This window comes from Lasioglossum baleicum, chromosome 11, assembly GCF_051020765.1.
Source record: "Lasioglossum baleicum chromosome 11, iyLasBale1, whole genome shotgun sequence".
NCBI lineage: Eukaryota > Metazoa > Arthropoda > Insecta > Hymenoptera > Halictidae > Lasioglossum > Lasioglossum baleicum.
The window spans coordinates 5,424,135-5,443,164 of NC_134939.1; the positions used below are offsets into that span (position 1 = coordinate 5,424,135).

Genomic DNA, 19,030 nt, shown 5'->3' on the forward strand with positions numbered 1-19,030 from the left:
TCTTAAAACGCCCATAGGGCACATAAGTACATAGAAAAGTATACTATTCTAATTCGAAAAACGGAGTTGACCTTCATATGTCCTCCATGCTTCCACTTAAAAACAAAACTATTAACATTGGAATTATACAACCGAGTTAATCAATTGACCTGCAGGTCTTATATTACAATATTTTCTGCTTACATCGATTGTTAGATGCAGAGAATATACAGAAATTTATTTCCACCCTTAGCAATCGTGGTAGATAAAAAATAATAGGATAGTGATCATTACCTTCTCTAATGTTGGTACCACTTAAATTTGGGTCCAGCGGCCCCACCCACAATTTTTATTGATATTGTGTGGAAAACAATGGTTTTAGGTTAACAGATAACCCCCTAAAATTTCAAATCGCTAACCCTTCATATAAGGATGATATGAAGGTAAATACCCTTAACTGTATCATTTCTCGGTTGTTAATTAAGATATTCAGATAAAAAAAACGAAGATATTCGAACTTACTTCCTTCATATCATATATTTTTATCACAATTGTGATCAAATTATTAAGGGTAGAAGAAAATCATTTAATTTTTTAGAGGTGGGAATTGCAAGCAACCCTTCGAGTGACCACTTCCAAAAAATTCAAGAACAATGTTCTGTTACCTATGTAATATATAAAAAAGTTTCAAGATGATCGGATTGGTAGAACATAATAATAATAATTTTGAAATGGGATGCTATATTTTTTTCTTCAGAAAATAATAGCAGGTACTGAGAAAAATCCAAAAAGGTGCTATATGATATTATTCTGAGTTGATTAAAGGTAAATCGTTAGCTTACGTTCTTCATCGACCGACGTGCGACGGCCAATTTGACACCACTCAGCAGCGGCTGCTGGCTGTCGGCCAATTAATATCATAATTAACGACCGAGAAAAAAAATGATACAGTTAAGGGTATTTACCCTCATATCATCCTTATATGTAGGGTTAGCGACTTCAAATTTTAGTGGGATCTGTCAACCTAAAACCATTGTTTTCTACACAATATCAATAAAAATTGTGGGTGGTGCCGCTGGACCATTCTTAGTCTGCTAGAGAGGTACTCATAAATACTCAGAGTACCTTATAAATACATAAAAAATTAGAATAAAATTACTCATCATAATATTTTCTAAACCAGCACAATATTAAAACGTCGACGAGTTGGCACATTCGCGATACGCAATGTATGTGCGTATGCAACAATTCCGCAATTAGGTGAGCGATAATTGTTATATTAAAAATTCAATTACGTCAACAATAATTTGAGGTTATCAAATTTAGCAGAAAGTTTGCTAAAACCTCTGCGGCACGAATAATTACGAGTAAATTAACCACGATCGAAATACATGCTGGTCTTTTGCGGAAAGAGTTTCCCTCTGTAATATAGTCAAGATCAAATTACTACAGCAAGATCAATCTCCTCGCTTCCGACCATATCTGTTCCACTGGGATCGGCAACATCATTTTCAATTTCCTCTTTCTTGGTACCCGTAATGATCAAAGGACGGCGGCGTTTAATGACGTGCCTCTCTGATACGTCAAAGGACTCTGCAATCCTCGTGTCTCGTTCGTAGAACACTAGGAATTTAATTTTCGGACACAAGCCCGAGAAATAACTGGCTCGGCGGTTAGAACAGATCGCGCGCGAGATACACCTGAGTTCTTGATTATCAATTGTAGGCCTCGGAATACCTCACGATCATTTCGTCCCGCAAATGTCAGGGTTCCCGTCGTTCCTTGTATTTGAAATTTTCGTGTAAGTATACGCCCAGCCAAGTATTCGAGGTTTCTTGACAGCCGACTGCTCAACGAAAGAAACAATATTTGCTACTTTTGAATGTCGACCGAGGGGAAGCTGATTACAGGTTATCAGCTAACTGAACTTCTTTCTCGGCGAATAGATGCAAACTGTCGGCCGACTGAGCATGAGCAACAAGTTTTTAGGGTACTTTCGGGATATATGCACCACATTTTGTTTTCTGCTTATAAAAATTTTATTATAAGAATTGAAAGTGTAGACAGGCATAGTTGAATTGTTTGTTTAAATCTCTTTAATAAAATATAACGTTAAATGAGTAAAACTTTTATATTAATATGTTAATATACTGTTTAAAAAAAAGGTCGAAAAAGTGCATCTCTCCCTAGGGCGTGGGGTTAGATGCACTCCTAATTAGGGATAGACGCACTCCTTTGTTTATAATCTCTTCTCCCTACTTTTATTATTCTTTCTTTTTCTCTACCACACATGTTACATAAATTAGTATACATTGTACATGTTTCATGGAGCCATTTGAGGCATTCGGTACAACGAATACAATCTTCTTTAGATGTGGTTGAATAATAATTTTCCAAACATTCGATACAATGATTATCAGAATTTTCAGGACTGTTTATGATCTCAGTTTTAATTTATCGCTTTGTAATTAATTGAAAAAGGGATGCTCCTGACGAAAACGACTGGCTAGTATGTACTTACATAAATTACTGGTGCGTCTATCTCTAAATTGAGGGAGAGACGCACCTATACAAAAACAAGGACTGGTATAAAAAATTTTGACAAAACACGATGAAAAATCGTAAGGGAGAAACCATTGTCACTATTTATTTCTTTATTTCTTTATTCTTTTCTTTATTTCTACCGTTTCATGTTTCACTTTTGTCACGAATGAAAATAAATGTTTATTCGGCTCCTGTTTCTTGCAATGGATTCAGAAAATTTTCATTTCCCAGAAAAATCCGCAGTCTAATAATAACAAGTCCAGCAGAGAATGCGTCGAGCAACTGAAGAATTTCAGAAATAACGGGCACAGGGTTGCAAAAAGAGAATGTAGAATGCAGTTTGCGGAAGTTTTGTGGTGCAAAGAGTAGAGCATAATGAGCTCGAAACGCGTCGAGTTCGAGCCTACTTGTGATAAGCGAAAAGCCTTTGAACAAGAAGCCGGGTTTCGCGTTAATGATTTGAGATATAAAGAGCTGCTAATGGAGGGAGCAGTGCATATTAAATATATTAAAATAATGACGATCAAAGAAAATGTTCAGTTAAAAGAAGGAAGTTTACAACAGCACGATATCTCCAGGCTGTCTAGTGTTCTATCTATGTATAAAGGAACTTTGTAAATAGCTTCATAATATTACAGTAAATTATAGGGGTTTAAATGTTAACCCTTGACTGGTCACAAGGGTCGCATCGTGGTACACATAAGCCCTAGACACCTGTGTACTCGGCTGTTTAATCACTTTTTTAATCACCATGTAACACTCAACTAACTTAGCTACTGCTTTAGGGGATTTTAAAGAGAGTTACCATCTGAACGGACGTAAAAAATTTAATTTTAGTACGGTGATTGTAAAATTGCCAATTATAGATCGAGAAAACCTACTTATGGACATAAACAGCTTATCAACTGTTAAAAATGATTGTAGAAAATGATTCTAAGCAAAAGTGTTTGTTATAAAAATAACTCTTTGTTGTTGCAATTAAGGTAGAACATTTTTATGTACAAAACACTTTTCCACAAAAAGTCAATGTTATTTAATATTCATATAAAATTCATGTACAATGATTTTCTTTAAAAATTACATGGTGCAGTATCGATTCTGAACATACTCGAAGAAGAATGAGAAGAGAATTTTTCAAGAGGATTAAATAATATTTAAGGTATAATGATTTTTGTTTGTTGCCCCACGGTGTTCCCGACGCTGGAAGATGAAAGAGTGCCATTCTAGAATGAAATTCGATTTGATAAATGGAAAAGCGATGGAGCTCGGACGTATGTATCCTCTATTTGTTTTCTCACTTTCTGAAAGGGCTACGCCCAGGTGAGGCACATGCGGAGGAAATTTACGATTTCTTTGCTCAAGGTCGTCGGCGGAAATTAAACACCCCGACATAGTGTGGCTCACCCTTAACCCATGACCTCAAACAACGCCTTGCGTCAGACGACAGAGATGTACGAGCGTTGACGTATATTTATGATGTTCTCGTTAAATTGTGTTCCGCTTTGAAACACCCTGTTCCACTCACGAGACGTAACAACCATCTTCGCGACACTATGACGAAACTCTAAACACATTAGCCGTATAAATCGTGGCTGACAAAGACATAGCGTGCCTCAGATTTCTGTACATGTGTACAGAGGGTCCAAAAAGTATTTCACCCCTTGTCCTACAATATCGAGTCAGACTCTTGATGAAGATTCTGAACAGTGAATATATATGTATGTTATTAATATTTCCTTCAAACCGAAATAAAATTCTATTTTTGTGCTATTCATGTAGAGCTATTGGAGAACATATAAATTGTACAAATTGTAATTAAATACTTTGCGTATGCATTATGATTATATAAAATGTGTTTTCTGTTTTTCAGATGTCGTACAAATTCGGAAGAAACAAGAAAAGAGAGAATACATTTAAAACAACAAGGACAATTATAAACAAAAATTAAATTTTCAGATCAAGAAGAACTTCGTTTCCCTTTGTTACACAACTGAAAGAGGACTCGAATCTTTTGATTGAACCTATTGTGATCAATCCTCTGGGCAGAAATCCAATGTTTTCCTCTGATATAGTAAAGTTTGTGTAACATACATTGATTGTGAATAGTGTCTTAGATAACCTAAAAATATTTGCTCAAAATGTAAGTAAATCTTTATTGACAATTTAAAATAGAAATATTAATTATTTCCAGATCATTTTGCTTGAGTAATAACTAGTAAGTTGAGTAATAATAAGTAAGTAATAAACTGAGTTCTTAAAATAAGAATTAAACAATAAATTCGACTGATCGTACTTGCTAAATAAACCACTTGGTTTAAAGCAATAGTGAATGACCTCAGGAACCACCCCTCTCAAGGTTTTCCGACATTTTTAAGACACTCCTGTATATGTGACTCGAAATTTACTTTTCACAAGTTTGTGGAAACACTTGTAAATCTACTTTTTTCCCGAAGTAGGGTAAACTGTACTATAGCTGGCACTTTTGATTTAAACGGCAAATATTAACAATTCCCTGGTATAGAAAATCATTTTATATTGCTTCTTATTTATGTTTCAAAGCAACGTTGTAAGTTTTCATAACAGAGTCCCACATATGACTGTTAGCAACGCTGGTACACCCAGTAAGACCGACCGATGACCACAGTGCAGTGTAAATAGTGTTTTGTTAAAATTTTCGTTAGGAGTAAATATACTTTATCGCTTTATAACTTAATTTCGGACTGTACTACAGATGTAATAACTGCGTAAATGTTTAATTATAAAACAAATAACCTGTTTAACGTTTACTTCTCACTGTGCCAATGACTGTACTATTTGTCTTACGATTGTTATTCACTGAATATATTTTATAATAAAAGATTTATGGCTCGTAAAACTGTTTGATTTTGCTATAAAATTTTTATATTAGCTTATAATAAGAGCAAGTTAAAGCTCGCTTAAACATTTCGAAAAATGATAAAAAGATTTTTAGTACGATTTTGGCTTAAGGTACCATTCATTGTACAGTTTACCCTATCATTTATTAAATGTTTCACACTTGGTAGATCAGTGTCAAAATGGATGAAACATGTTCGCAGTACAGCGATCAACCCACCGTTTTATTTAAGTTACCTGAGGTATCAAAACAAGCGTTATCTATCAAAGAGTATCTGGTGCGGACTACGGACTGGTATTACGGAGCCAGGATTATGGCTAAATGAATTGCTGGCAGACTGTGGTGCAATTCCGCAGAATTTATCGCCGCATGGCCACCGCGAGCATAACTTTTAATCGATGGAAAATCTCGACCAGCCAGCGACATCCGCGGCCGCAAACTGCCATAAACGCCCCCGCAGCTGTCACCACAAAAGCTTTCAACGGAACCAGATTACATGAATAATAACAATAATAATAACATCGCCGGCAACACTAACAATAATAAACAGTCTCTCCGCGACCGATATAGATACCGACATGAATATTCAGAGAATATTTGTACGCGGCATTGAATCGCACTCATTGAATTAACACTAATGTCGGCATTTTGAGTCGTCCCACCACACCGTTTCGAATTTACTGTTGCCTATGTGTTACGTAGATGTTCATGAATAGACCGCGGATATTGGCTTGAAATAAGAATTGTTTCTCGGCCCTCACATCCGAAAATCATATAACAAACACCATTGAATTCCTTAAAGATATTAACCACGTCAACAAAATCTAAAAAACACAATAGAAGATCGTCGCTAATGACCTAGATATTGATGCGACGTTAAACCCTAATATAAAAAAGAAAAATTGTCTGCATTCGTTGCAAAAAATAAAAGACACAAATTTTTTCCTTTAATCATTTTAGGAGGTCAAAAATAATATTTGGCAGGAAATATTCGATTGAAGTCGTGAATGTAATTGTTAAACAAATGATATGGACGTATATGTAATACAAAGGTAATGAGATATATTTTCAAAAAATATTAATAAAATGATATATTGTTTTAGACATTGCCAGAAAAATGTTTTGAATGCTTGAGGTGATTAAACACTCTCTTCTATCAATATCAAAACAAAAAGCTTAATTTTAATTGTTAATATTGATATTTTTCTTATACCGGGTGGGTCACCATTACCACCTTGATTTACATAATTATTATTATTTTTCACAGCGAAAAATATTTGCATGGAGATTAAATATTTCTAAGAGATGAAGGGCTTGCGAAGGTCAACTTTGATTTTTGAAAAGGAACGTGTATATTCTTATGCACCAATCGATGCAGTTTTTTATTTTTTATAAAAAAAGTGTTCACCTATTTATGTCGAATAAACTACGTTAGTGCAGGAGATATTATCTGTGCTCGTAAATGGATATTTCCGTAAATTCTTCTTATTATTTAATTTAGCCCTTCAGATGCCGCGCACGTCACGCCGAGATTTATAGGAAACCTGTTGCGGATCAGTATCCAGTACGAAAGCGAATTGCCCCGTGGCTCTCTGCTTAATGGTTGCCAATTCGTCTCGTATGAAATCTGGATGAAAATTGACGCTGCAACGGAGCCGTCACGTCACCGTCGCGAAGTACAGAGCTATGGTTTTAATTGGTTTGGGACGTTCGCACTTGATAACATGACAAGACATCCGCTGTGATGGATGCAATCGAATAAACTGCGTCAGATGCATCGACGGGAAGATGCAAGTCAACGTTTCCGGGCCGATCAAAATGGATACGTCACCAATCAATCGCAGTGCCTTTGTTCCAGCAGTTTTGCACAGAAAACGTGACGTTTAAATCTTCTTTATTCATCACATTCGTTTCCCTCGTAACTGTTCTCAATTAAAAATCTAATTAAAAATTCGATCATTCCTTTATTAAAATTCTATATTAACAGTGCTGGTTAAATGACAGGTTTTATATGTTTTACTTGCAATTACTAAAATTATTAACATCTTTCCACGAAGAATGATGAATGATTTCCACGAAAATTCAAATTTTAATCTTGTCATTTTAGTTCTTTTTATTTTGTTCTACGTAGAGTATATTTTATTTTATTATATTTTTGTATATCCATATACACAATCTTGCAAAGATGATAACTTTTTTAATATTGTATCATACGACTTGGATATTCTTTTATAGAAGTTAGAATAAGAAAGTTGTAAAATAAAACCAAATTAATAATTTATATAGAATAATAATTTACTAATTAATTGTATCTCAAAAATCAAAGTAAATATCGAAACAATTTTCAAGTCCTATTCTTGACCGTTTGTTTGACATTTATATGTATTAGAGAAATCAAGGCACAATATGCGTAAACCACGGAAAATGAAAAATTAATAACGCTGGAAACCCTGCTGGAGATAATCACATTAGAGAAAGTATAATGAGTGTCCACAGATCCGGCATAGTGAGAGTTAAAACTAATATTACAATTCGCTATCCGCCGCAAGCTATGCAGCTTTTGTGGAGACCGTTTTTATGAAATTTGAATAGTGTAGTAAAAGCATTCCAGCTTTTAAAGTAAGGGAAGCAGCCTCTGTATACTTTCCGTGTCGGAATTCCTGAACTGAAACGCCACTACAGGACCCGGAGTGGCCAGATGAGGGGCGAGAGCACGAATTGAGGGGAGAAGTTACCCTCTCTCTACCTCCCTCTCTAGATCTGCGGAGCATGTTTACGTTTACATAATCTGTAAAACGTAGAGACACGTATCGCAGTTCGTTGTTCGTGATCGACGATATTCGCACCGTTCCAGCAGCTATAACTGTTCCATAAAAAAGGACTTCGTAAAATTGTCAAGCCAGGACATTACCATGACAAACATGCTCGTAAAAGGGACGATAGAGTCTACGTTATTCAGAATGTTTTCTATAAACAGCGAATCAATGCGTTCTATGAGAAAGAAAATAGGGATCGTTTTATTCTTCGTCGATCAGCATCGCGGTAAACGGTACCTTGGAAAGGTGGTAGTAATTGGAATCTTTGCGTAATGAAACGGCCACAAAATGAAATATCAGACAAGTGTAACGTTATTCAGAAAATGGGTTCAGGTTGTTCCGTTGAATGCGAGTTGCGTGCGCCGTGCCGGTATTATCTCTAGAAACGAGACAAGAAAAACACTTGGAACAACGACGCGAAGATCCGTTTCCCTGTTGCTTTTCACCACGACCTATTTTCCAAAACCTAATTAACCACGAAATAAGCTAACTCCCTTTGTTTGTTTCCCTTCAGCGTTCACGGAGTTTATGGTATTACAAGTTTTAAGTGTTCCCGCGCAAGTTCCTGCTAAAAATGTTACATCTTCGTTCCGCATCCATTTTCGGAGAGCTTTCGCCAATTTTCTCCTACCCGTCGGCGGCCGGAGGAGCTATGGAGGTCGTCCATAGGTGCTGGTCAAAATAAGCACCGTGAGACATTTTTAAAAAGCATTCTTATATCGTTCATTCATAAGAAAAGTAACATAAGTCAAAAAGAGGAAATTTTACAGGGGAGACATTTGAAAATTACATGAAATTGTCAATTCTTTTAATTGTATATCACCAACTTAGAAAAGTTAATTGACATGTACATTTTAGTTATAAAGTACACCACAATTTATATATTTATTGTTATACTTTTTTTAGAAATGCACTTTGAGTTGCGTCACTTTTCTTATGAATGAACGAGTCACGAGTTTCGATAAGAATAGAGACAAAGAAGTTGTTCGGATTAAAAGTTTTGGTTTCAATAGAATTTTTCGCATCGCGATTAACCTATTCCCCCCTGCGTCTGCCATAGCTTTGAAAAATCATGCGTGCTCGATTTCGATGGGCGAGCGTGCACGAGAACCGAACCGTTTCTTTTTATGAGTACTAATGCGACTGTTATTGAACTCGGTCTCGTCATCAGTCGAGATGACGTCGACGACGACGACAATCGTTCAGCCGACTCTGAATGCGTCCGAAGACTCTTCCTGTCGAGTGTCGTCGTCTCCTCGGCGATTACTTCCACTACGATGACTCAGGGAAAAAGGAAACGTGCTAACGAGCCCCGGTCAGCATTAATTGTAACATCCTCCTGGCGGTGGCGGACCACTTCCGTCGCACGATCTCTTCGGCTCTGAAACGAAGGAAGCTGCGAAGACGACCTCAACGCCCACGCGGCCCGCTGGCTAAAGGCCCTATCCTCCCGGTTCCGTTCTCTGACTATCCGGCCCGATGTCTTTAACGCTGTTTTTAAAACCACGTAACACCGACAAAGGTACAAGCTGGAGAATCCGGTCCGATGAAAATACGAGCCAGTTATCTCGCGGAGGAAACGAGACGAGACACCGTGTTCATTTATTGCACCCTATTCCCACTCCTACGACCTATTCCGCTGTTTTATGAAAATCTCCGTGCTATCGCGTACGGTATCCCTACACTTCCCTGTTTTCGAATCAGGGTACTCCTACTAGACAGTAAACCGTTTTTATAACTGTCGTTCGCGGAGAATGGCACGGCAGATTCCGCGATACGCTAGACACAGCGATTGATATTTAACACTCTGACAACGAGCCATCAGCTGGTGTTCTATCGGACACCGATACGAGGTGTGGCAAATTAAATAACGAGACTGGTGCGAGAAATGTGATTTAGTGAAAATAAAGTTACATTTAACTTTTATCACCTTTTCAACGTACTCTCCTCCCCTACCTATACATCGCTGCATACTTGTTCTCCATTGTTCAAAACAGCCTCTTCAGCAACTCTACCGTTTTTGCTTTTACATGTTCAACAGGTAGACAATTAACGCTAGACAAGAAACAAAAGCAGACAGATAGACAAAACTACGAATCGTTGCTCCGGAAGCATCAAAATCAACGACCTACTAGTGACAACCTCGCCCGATGCTGTTGCGTGGTGGAAAGTGCCCAGTCTCGTTATTTAATTGCCACACCTGGTATACAGTGCTGGACAACATAACAAAGCTATTTTCCTTATATTTCGTATATTTAAAATACACACTTTAGACACCCTATTGTATATTTTGCTAACCATCTCCCGACTGGACACCGTAATATCATTATTTGGTGACGGTTTTTTGTTGCGGAATAAACATTGTCTAGATTAATTGCAAGCTCTGCCTAGACACACATTTTTTCCCTTAATTACCGAGTTGGAAACAATACAAAGGATATTTTTAGATTCATTAAATGTTTTCACTTCATTAATACTTTTGTTTCAGTGAAAACTGCTTTCAATGTTGCTTTTATATTGTATAATTAAACAATATAAAATTGGTTGTAATATTCTGCAATTATAAATCTAGTAGTAATGTTTTATACAAAAAATCAACCTAACATTATTGTGTTTTTTCTTTAATTTATGTGGATTTGTATAATTAAACGCCAGGTTTGCCACTACTTTCTTGTTCGTAATTCTAGCTTTAAAATTCAAGGTTAAAAGCAGCAATTATTTCTGCACCAACCTAATGCATGTGACATTGAACATGTAATGCTTTCGGCGCGAAGGTTCGATCACTTGTTATTTATACAAAGCAATTTTGCAAAACAGTAATTCCAACTCTTCCAATTTATTCTAATGCATGTAAAAGCAATCATCATACTGCGGATCTGTCTGTAAAATAAAGATTGTCTGCATCAATTGCAAGTACTAGGGACCAGAAAAAGAAATTTCCTTTGTTTAAATTCATTTAGTCTTCCTGATATTTCAAATTCCAGGTACTCATTTTTGTTATAAGCGCACAAAATCCGGAGTCTAGCATCCGCAGTTGTACAGCGAGGTCCTTATCTAAGAAAAGAGACTTTTCCGCTATCGGTGATAGACAATTCCGTATTCACAGAGCCAATGGGATTCCGGAATCTCCAAGCTGTGTTGACAGTAACAGGAAGAAGCTATACCTGAAGCGATCAACGAGTCTATCTGGGGCAAACCGAAGGAAGAGGAAAATATCAACGCAGATTGAATCACTGCCCGGCGATAGGACGTCAATTAAACGAGTTGATACAGCTCGCAGGCTCGTTGACGACCCAATCTTCATAGGACATTGAAGCTGTTCAGAGCAGACCGCGTCCTGACAACATGTTAACGCGATTGCACGGCCGTTGTCGATCAGTCAGGCCGATGGCGTCCGCCACGTTATCCGGGGCTCCGACGAATTTCCACGTGGAATCGCGTCATGTCGGGCCACGATTTTAAGTGCATTAAGCCGTTTACGAGGCAGTAGCACTCTCATTCAGGACACACAAGTACGAGTCGACATTAAATTCCACGCACGACGGATCGCGTCGCATGCGGGTACAGGACAAGTAGTCCAGATCCCTCTCGCCCTCCTCCGAGGATTCGCGTTTTACAATCTCGCTTTATTGCACACGCGCCGATAAAACTGAGACAAGCAATACACTCCGATAAATTTTATTGGCGAAATACACGGCCGATCTAGGAACCTTTCGTCGAATGTTCTTGCATGCTAGCGATCGCCCTGCGATGAACCAGTGTTGATGTTCGCTGGGGATTCTTCCTCCGGAATATTGTTTACGCAACTAAGAAGGAATTGTCTGACTTCGATGTTAACCCTGAAGTGGTACTGCGTTCACTCAGATTAAGTATTATAGGTCATTCAGAAAGTTAACGGCCTGACACGTAGATGATATTGGTAGCAGCGAAAACTTATCGTTGTTGAAAACATCCGTCCTTGATGTGAACATACCATACATTCCAAATCGATCTGACAAACAGCTTTCTTCAGGCAGCTGATTAGAGTAGACGTGTTTGCTTTGGTTGGTCAGAAAACTGAACAACTTGAAAAATCGTGCAGTCATTGAATATTTATATAAAAAAGGAATTAGCGGAAAGGAAATTTTTGTTGATATGGTGACTGTGTTAGGGGACAATGCTCCTTCATATGCAATGTTACAAAATTCGATTGCTCTATTTAAACATGGTCATACAGGCATTAATGATGATCCACGTTCAGGACGTCCAAGAACTGCAACAACTTCAGAAATCATTGATCATGTCCATGATTTGCTTTTGGAAGATCGCCGATTAACTGTGGTTGGTTTAGCTGAGGCCACAGGCATCTGAACTGGATCAGTTCATGAGATCTTAACTAATTAATTAGGTATGAGAAAACTATTGACAAGATGGGTGCCGCATTCGTTAAATTCGGATCAAAAACGCATTCGCGTGAAATGTCTTGCAATGGCTAAATTGAAGGAATTACGCTATGAATTGTTGGAGCATCCACCATATTCACCAGACCTGGCCCCCTCTGATTTCCATTTGTTCCCTAACCTCAAAAAATTCCTACGTGGCAGGCGTTTTTCATCAAATGAAGAAGTCACAGCAGCCGTAGATGAGTATTTTAGAGGTAATCGAGGAAAATCATTTCAGAGAAGGGATAAATGAATTAGAAAATCGCTGGAAGAAATGTATTGAGGTTAAGGAAGAATATGCTGAAGAATAAATGTATTTTGACTCATTATTTTATGTCATTTCATTGTTAGGCTGCGAACTTTCTGAATGACTGTACATACCACCTTTTTAAAATTCTGTGTGAACTTTCTCAGGAGACTTTTCATGAGAAATATTAAAAAATTGTGAAGTTTTTCAATTTTCGTTCCTATTTTTCATGTTATAATTAAGGAACAAGTTATCGTATTTCATCAGTAGACTGTGGATTAACTTATATTTCTTTTGTATATTTTGTATAAAACTTTTGTATAAAACATTACTTAATTTCGATTGACAACATATTTCCAACCCATAATTGTTTATGTGTAAGGCAACCAATAAATATGATTTATTTGTACAATTAGTTATTCATAAATTGATATCGTTTATATAATTATTTGTATCGATATATTAAACTAGATTAAAACATGAATTTCTTCATACGTGTGAAAATTGAATTAGTTATTTTATAATGAATCGTTGCTTGCCGGTATGGGCAACCATTATGTTAAGAACTTTATCGACAGAGGGGGATCGAATAATTTATTGCTGCTGCAGGAAATTATTGTACACAATTGTTTCGGTACACAACAGTTCAAATTGACTTCTGTGACGTATGCGGTGAAAGAATGCTCCCTTTGTAATCGGTAAAGCACCTATAAATTGCTCGCAATCATCACGATTTATTGATGGCCTAATGAAACGTGACGTAAGCTGAAGTTCTTTTCCATGGTGACGCTTATAGGGCACGGTTATTGATCTCGCGTAACATTTAGTTCACAGCTTATGCCCTGAAATGTACTCTTTCGTCAACAGCATGCAGCTCGGTATTTAAGGGGGTAATGCAGCGTGAAGTGTTACTGAAAGTTAGTCAAATTCGTATAGATAACAGAGCGAACAAGCGTTAGGTGGAGAAAATACTGGTTTTCACTATTAGGATCATTGTCAGAATTCTCGAATAGTTTCATTTATACCATAAGTATATGGACTGTTTAGAGAAATTAAAATTTGCAAATTCTATCATACAAACATTTAAAAAAAGAAACGGATCAATACTGTGCGTATAAGACCGCACGACTGAAGTGAAACCTTCCATGGCGCGACGCACACCTGTCTGTTTCTCCTGGGAGCGTGACGGATTAGATTCATTCACTGCCCAGCAAAAATTGTGTACGCGGTACGACTAAAGAAGTTTTTACTTGAAACACTTGTTGATATATAAAGATAAATATGAAATATTTAGTTACTTAATATTAGACGCATTCGAAAAGAAAGAAGAATGGAATTCAAAGAGGTAAATTTGAAAATGCTTCGCACTGTTCGTTAAAACAATCGAACGTGGCGTCATTAACGAGTCTCCTCACGAGTCCACTGCGTCCCGCGTTACTGCAATTTTTGATGGACAGAGGGCGCCGCGTAAAATAGGAGAGCTGTTAAAAATTCACGGTGTTCGTGCGGATATGAAACAATCTGCATCGACGATTAATCAGAGAGACGTCGGACGGCGAAGCTTCCGTAAAAGTTTCATGTTCTGTTCGTAAATGAATTTTGAGCTTACAGCGAACGTTACAACTTGAACCGTGACTTCGCAATTTAATTACTCTTTTGCGAGGAGCGATCCATCGTAAACCGCGGAACTGAGGCCGCATTGTGCTCCGATGAGACACCAGTTACCCAAGGGAAACGAGCGGAGCGACTCGCAACGATACGGTTATCGGATCCTACGGTTTTAGGCGAAAGAGAGACCGAAGCCCGGCTTAATATCCGAAATCAGGAAGTCGAACACACGACGAAATTTCAGGATAACCGGCGCCGTTCGCTGTCCAATTAAAACCTGTCCGCTGACAGTTATAATAATATTCCCCCGGTACGCAATCTGCCGCGGTGCAATTAAACGAAAACGCCGGGCGGCTGTGTTTCTCTCCGCTTTGCCGCGATGAAATATTGCATCGGCGAAGCTGCCTTCGATGTTCATTATATCGCCCGTGGAAACGAGCCACCGACCGGACGGTCTCTTGTCGGATTTACCAGCGAACTTCAGCCAAATCAGTCGCGATGGCCCGATATTGTCGACAGTAAATTGTTCCGTCCATTAAAAATCGTGCCGCGGCCGTTCGCTTGATCATTATGCTATCCGACGATCAGTCTGCCAGAGGATTTTCCAAAAATTTATCGGCAATTACCGGGCTACCGCGTTACCGTTTATTATGTTCGGCAATCTTTCAATTGAAAAGACTGCAAATTGTAATCAAATTTATTAGCTGTACCGCGCTTTTATCGGCACTCCAACGACACAGATACGAGTCGAAATGAATGTATGGGACATTTGTTGGTTCTTGAAATTAGTACGATATTTGCAGGTTATACTGTGCTAAAGAGTCGCCAGATTAAGACTTGTGCCCCCACTCTACTTTACCCCTTCTGCGACGACATACGTGACGCATTTCGGCTTGGCCGTGCATGTGTCACAATGTCACGTGACTAATCCGATACTAGCAGAGAGAGGGTAACTTTTCCCCTCAATTCGTGCTCCCTCCCCTCATGAGGCTACCTCGGCGCAACGTGATAGCCCAGCCATCTCATGTACAGAGCGAGTCACTTAACTGTACAATCTAAATTTACCCTTGCTGTATAAAAGAATGTTTCGAACGAAAGTTGCTTGATATCGAATATTAAATGCTGAATAAAAAGGTATTAGAGTATATTGGCAAATTAATATAATTACCGAGGTATTTATGAAATGTCGAAATAATTTTGCAGAGGAAAATAATGAACTCTCGGAATATCATGCTGCGACTATAACTTGAAACAACAGACCGTATACAATTAATTGAGTATGTTTAATTAAAACTCAAGTAAAGAATATCTCGATAATTATTATTATTGTATACCTTATACCTCTTAGTACTTATTAACCCTTTGCACTCCCGTTGTCCCCTCTGAGGCACCACTAAAAATTGTTGTATCATTATTCAAAATATAGTTTACATTATTAAATATATCGCTATCTAATCCAATTACTAAACATTTCGGTATTGTACGAGTTGTTATACCAATTTCATATCCATAAAATTTTAAAAATCATAGGGAATGGAAGCATTCTAGATCGGAAGAAATGTTTAATTTTCCAGTTAAAATAGCTCCGAGTGCAAAGGGTTAATTCGGTGTTCAATATTCTTCCGGACCGCAAAGTAAAATATTACACATTATTTTAGAAGAATTCAATGTTATACGAAGAGTACGAATACAACCCGTGGCATAATGGTTTCCGATCGGAGGCATTGATACGGATTTTAGAGAAAACATTCACAATTTAGAAATATTACTGTATGGAGTTAAAACTGATGGGAAATGGAAAGGGGCTTATTGAAGAATGAAAAACATTAAAATAACATAAGTTTCCATTTATTATAACAAAGAAACGAGAAAATAAAGAAAATGTTACACGGAAAAAGATTCCGATCGGAAAGTTTCCGACTCAACTTACACTGTCCAATGCCAAATTTGTTTAACAATTACTGTTGGATGATTTTGAAAGAAAACATATTTTTCAACTTTAAACAAATATTGTGTATTATTATAAAAGATATTGGATTGTTCTCTGCAGCAAAAGATTCTGTAGACTTTCCTTTACTTTTAAGAACATGTTTAAACAATCGTTAAAGATGGAGAGACACCACTTTTGCACCAATTTTTGGGGATATTTTTCAGTTTATCTTAAAAAATAAGGGTCCAGCGGAAAATCGAACTATACCACGCGATAGAGCAGACTTTTATCTTTTGAGAAACAACCCTTTGAAGTTTGCAACGTCGACGTCTTTTCGAACCAAAAAGCAAAATATCTTCGCCCGACATGAGTTGCCGTCAGTGGCGGTATACGGCGCACAGTGGGACCTTTCGTCCAAATCGGAGACAAAATCAAAGAACTTTCGATAGAAATGAGGTAGAGCGATGACATTTTTTTAAAATTAAAGCAGAAACTTTGCAGAATATGGGAAAAATAGGGAGATTATGGTACGAACGTTTTTTAACCTTGAGAAAATTCGTAAAACGTGTAGAATTTCAAGAAATCGATTTTGCAATATCCTGAGGTCGTAGACAAATTTTGAGACCAGATTTGAAATCAGCGTGAAAAAATCTACGGGAAATGAAGTACAGCATGTTCAAAAAAAATTTTTTCCGCGCGTGGTATTGGAGAAACCACAATTTTCTCGAAATTGTGCAAGTTTAACGAATTTTCTCAACGTTAAAAAACGTTCTTACCATAATCTCCCTATTTTTCCCATATTCTGCAAAGTTTCAGCTTTAATTTAAACAAAATTTCATCGCTCTACCTCATTTCTATCGAAAGTTCTTTGATTTAGTCTCCGATTAGGACGAAAGGTCCCACTGTGCGGCGCGGCACGGTAAACAGCCGTTCTAGTGGTGAGCGCCACTGACGGCAACTCATGTCGGGCGAAGATATTTTGCTTTTTGGTTCGAAAAGACGTCGACGTTGCAAACTTCAAAGGGTTGTTTCTCAAAAGATAAAAGTTTGCTCTATCGCGTGGTATAGTTCGATTTCCGCTGGACCCTTATTTTTTAAGATAAACTGAAAAATATCCTCAAAAATTGGTGCAAAAGTGGTGTCTCTCCATCTTTAACGATTGCTTAAACACGTTTAAACATTCATAATGTATTAATATTGGATATCACTGTATTCGGAAAAGTCTACAGAATCTTTTGCTAAAAAGAACAATCCAATATATTTTATAATAACATCACAATATTTGTTCAAAGTTGAAAAATGTTTTTTTTTTCAAAATCAAGTTTCTCAAAAACTGTGAGTCTAGGGGAAAAATTAAAGGCAGATTCGGAATCAGTGCAAAAAACTCTATAAGAATCATCCAACAGCAATTTTCGAACTTTAAATTAGTGTTGGACAGTGTAAATCGAATCGGAAACTTTCTTTCAGCTGTTCTATCAATCGAGAACATTTTTCTGTGTAACATTTTGTTTATTTTTGCGTTTCTTTGTTATAATAAATGGAAGCTTATGGTGTTTTGTTGTTTTTCATTCTTCAATAAGCCCCTTTTCATTACCCATCAGTTTTAACTTCATAAAGTAAAATTTGATACTTCTAAATTGTGAATGTTTTCTCTAAAATCCGTATCAATGCCTCCGATCGGAAACATTATGCCACAAGTTGTACATACATTGGTGGACAAAATGATAAGTCACCGTTGTGCACACACAAATTTTCATATTATATGTCGTGAAACCTCAGTGGAAACGAATTATATTCAAGGATGAAAAGAAACTAAATTTGGATGGTTCAGATGGATGCAAGTACTATTTCCATGATTTCAGAAAGGAACAAAGGGTTTTGAGTCGTCGACAATGTGGTGGCGGTACAGTAATGATATGGGGAAGAATCGGCTATAGAGGAAAAATGAAAATAAAATTTATTCAAAGCCGTATAAATAGTGCTGGCTACTTAAATTTAATTGAAGAGCAAATTGGAATATATGCTCGCAGAATTGCTGGGAGAAAATATACAGGGTGTCCCAAAATTCCTTCAACAGCCGGAAATTGGAGGTTCCTGAGATCATTTGAAGCAACATTTTCCTTTTCAACAATGTTATCCGCGGCTTTGTTTAGGTTTTATTAACGAAAAACACGGACCAATCAGAGCGCGACCTACACGCGAGTTGCCACAGTCGGCCAATCGACAGTTGGCTCGCCGCCGCACAGTGGTCCAAACGGCCGATTTAGGAGTGCAAAAGTCAAAAAACCAAACATGAAGTAGGCATTTAATACTGTTTCTTACATCAACACACATGTCTGTAGAAGCTGAAATCAACAATTTTACTTCTCAAATCAATTATTGTTAAGTGTGGCATAGGTTGAAAGTAGCAGTATGAAAAGTACATCGATATAAAGGACATCCTTTTCACCTATTATTTTTTTGTTTGGAACATTAATATTGATTTCTAATTATAACAGCCGTGTTCAGAAGCATTAGGAAGATATGAAAAAAAATATAAAACAATTTTTCGGAAATGTTTAAATAATGTTCCTCAAGGAAGTATTAAGAAATTTATTTTTTAAGTTTGTT

General features: G+C 37.3%; 1 protein-coding gene across 3 annotated transcripts in view; it reads right to left on the minus strand.

Moving 5' to 3' along the window:
• Positions 1–19,030, minus strand: part of Pde9 (phosphodiesterase 9) — a 216,787-nt gene that overhangs the window by 82,932 nt on the left and 114,825 nt on the right. The gene's annotated exons all lie outside the window — the stretch shown is intronic.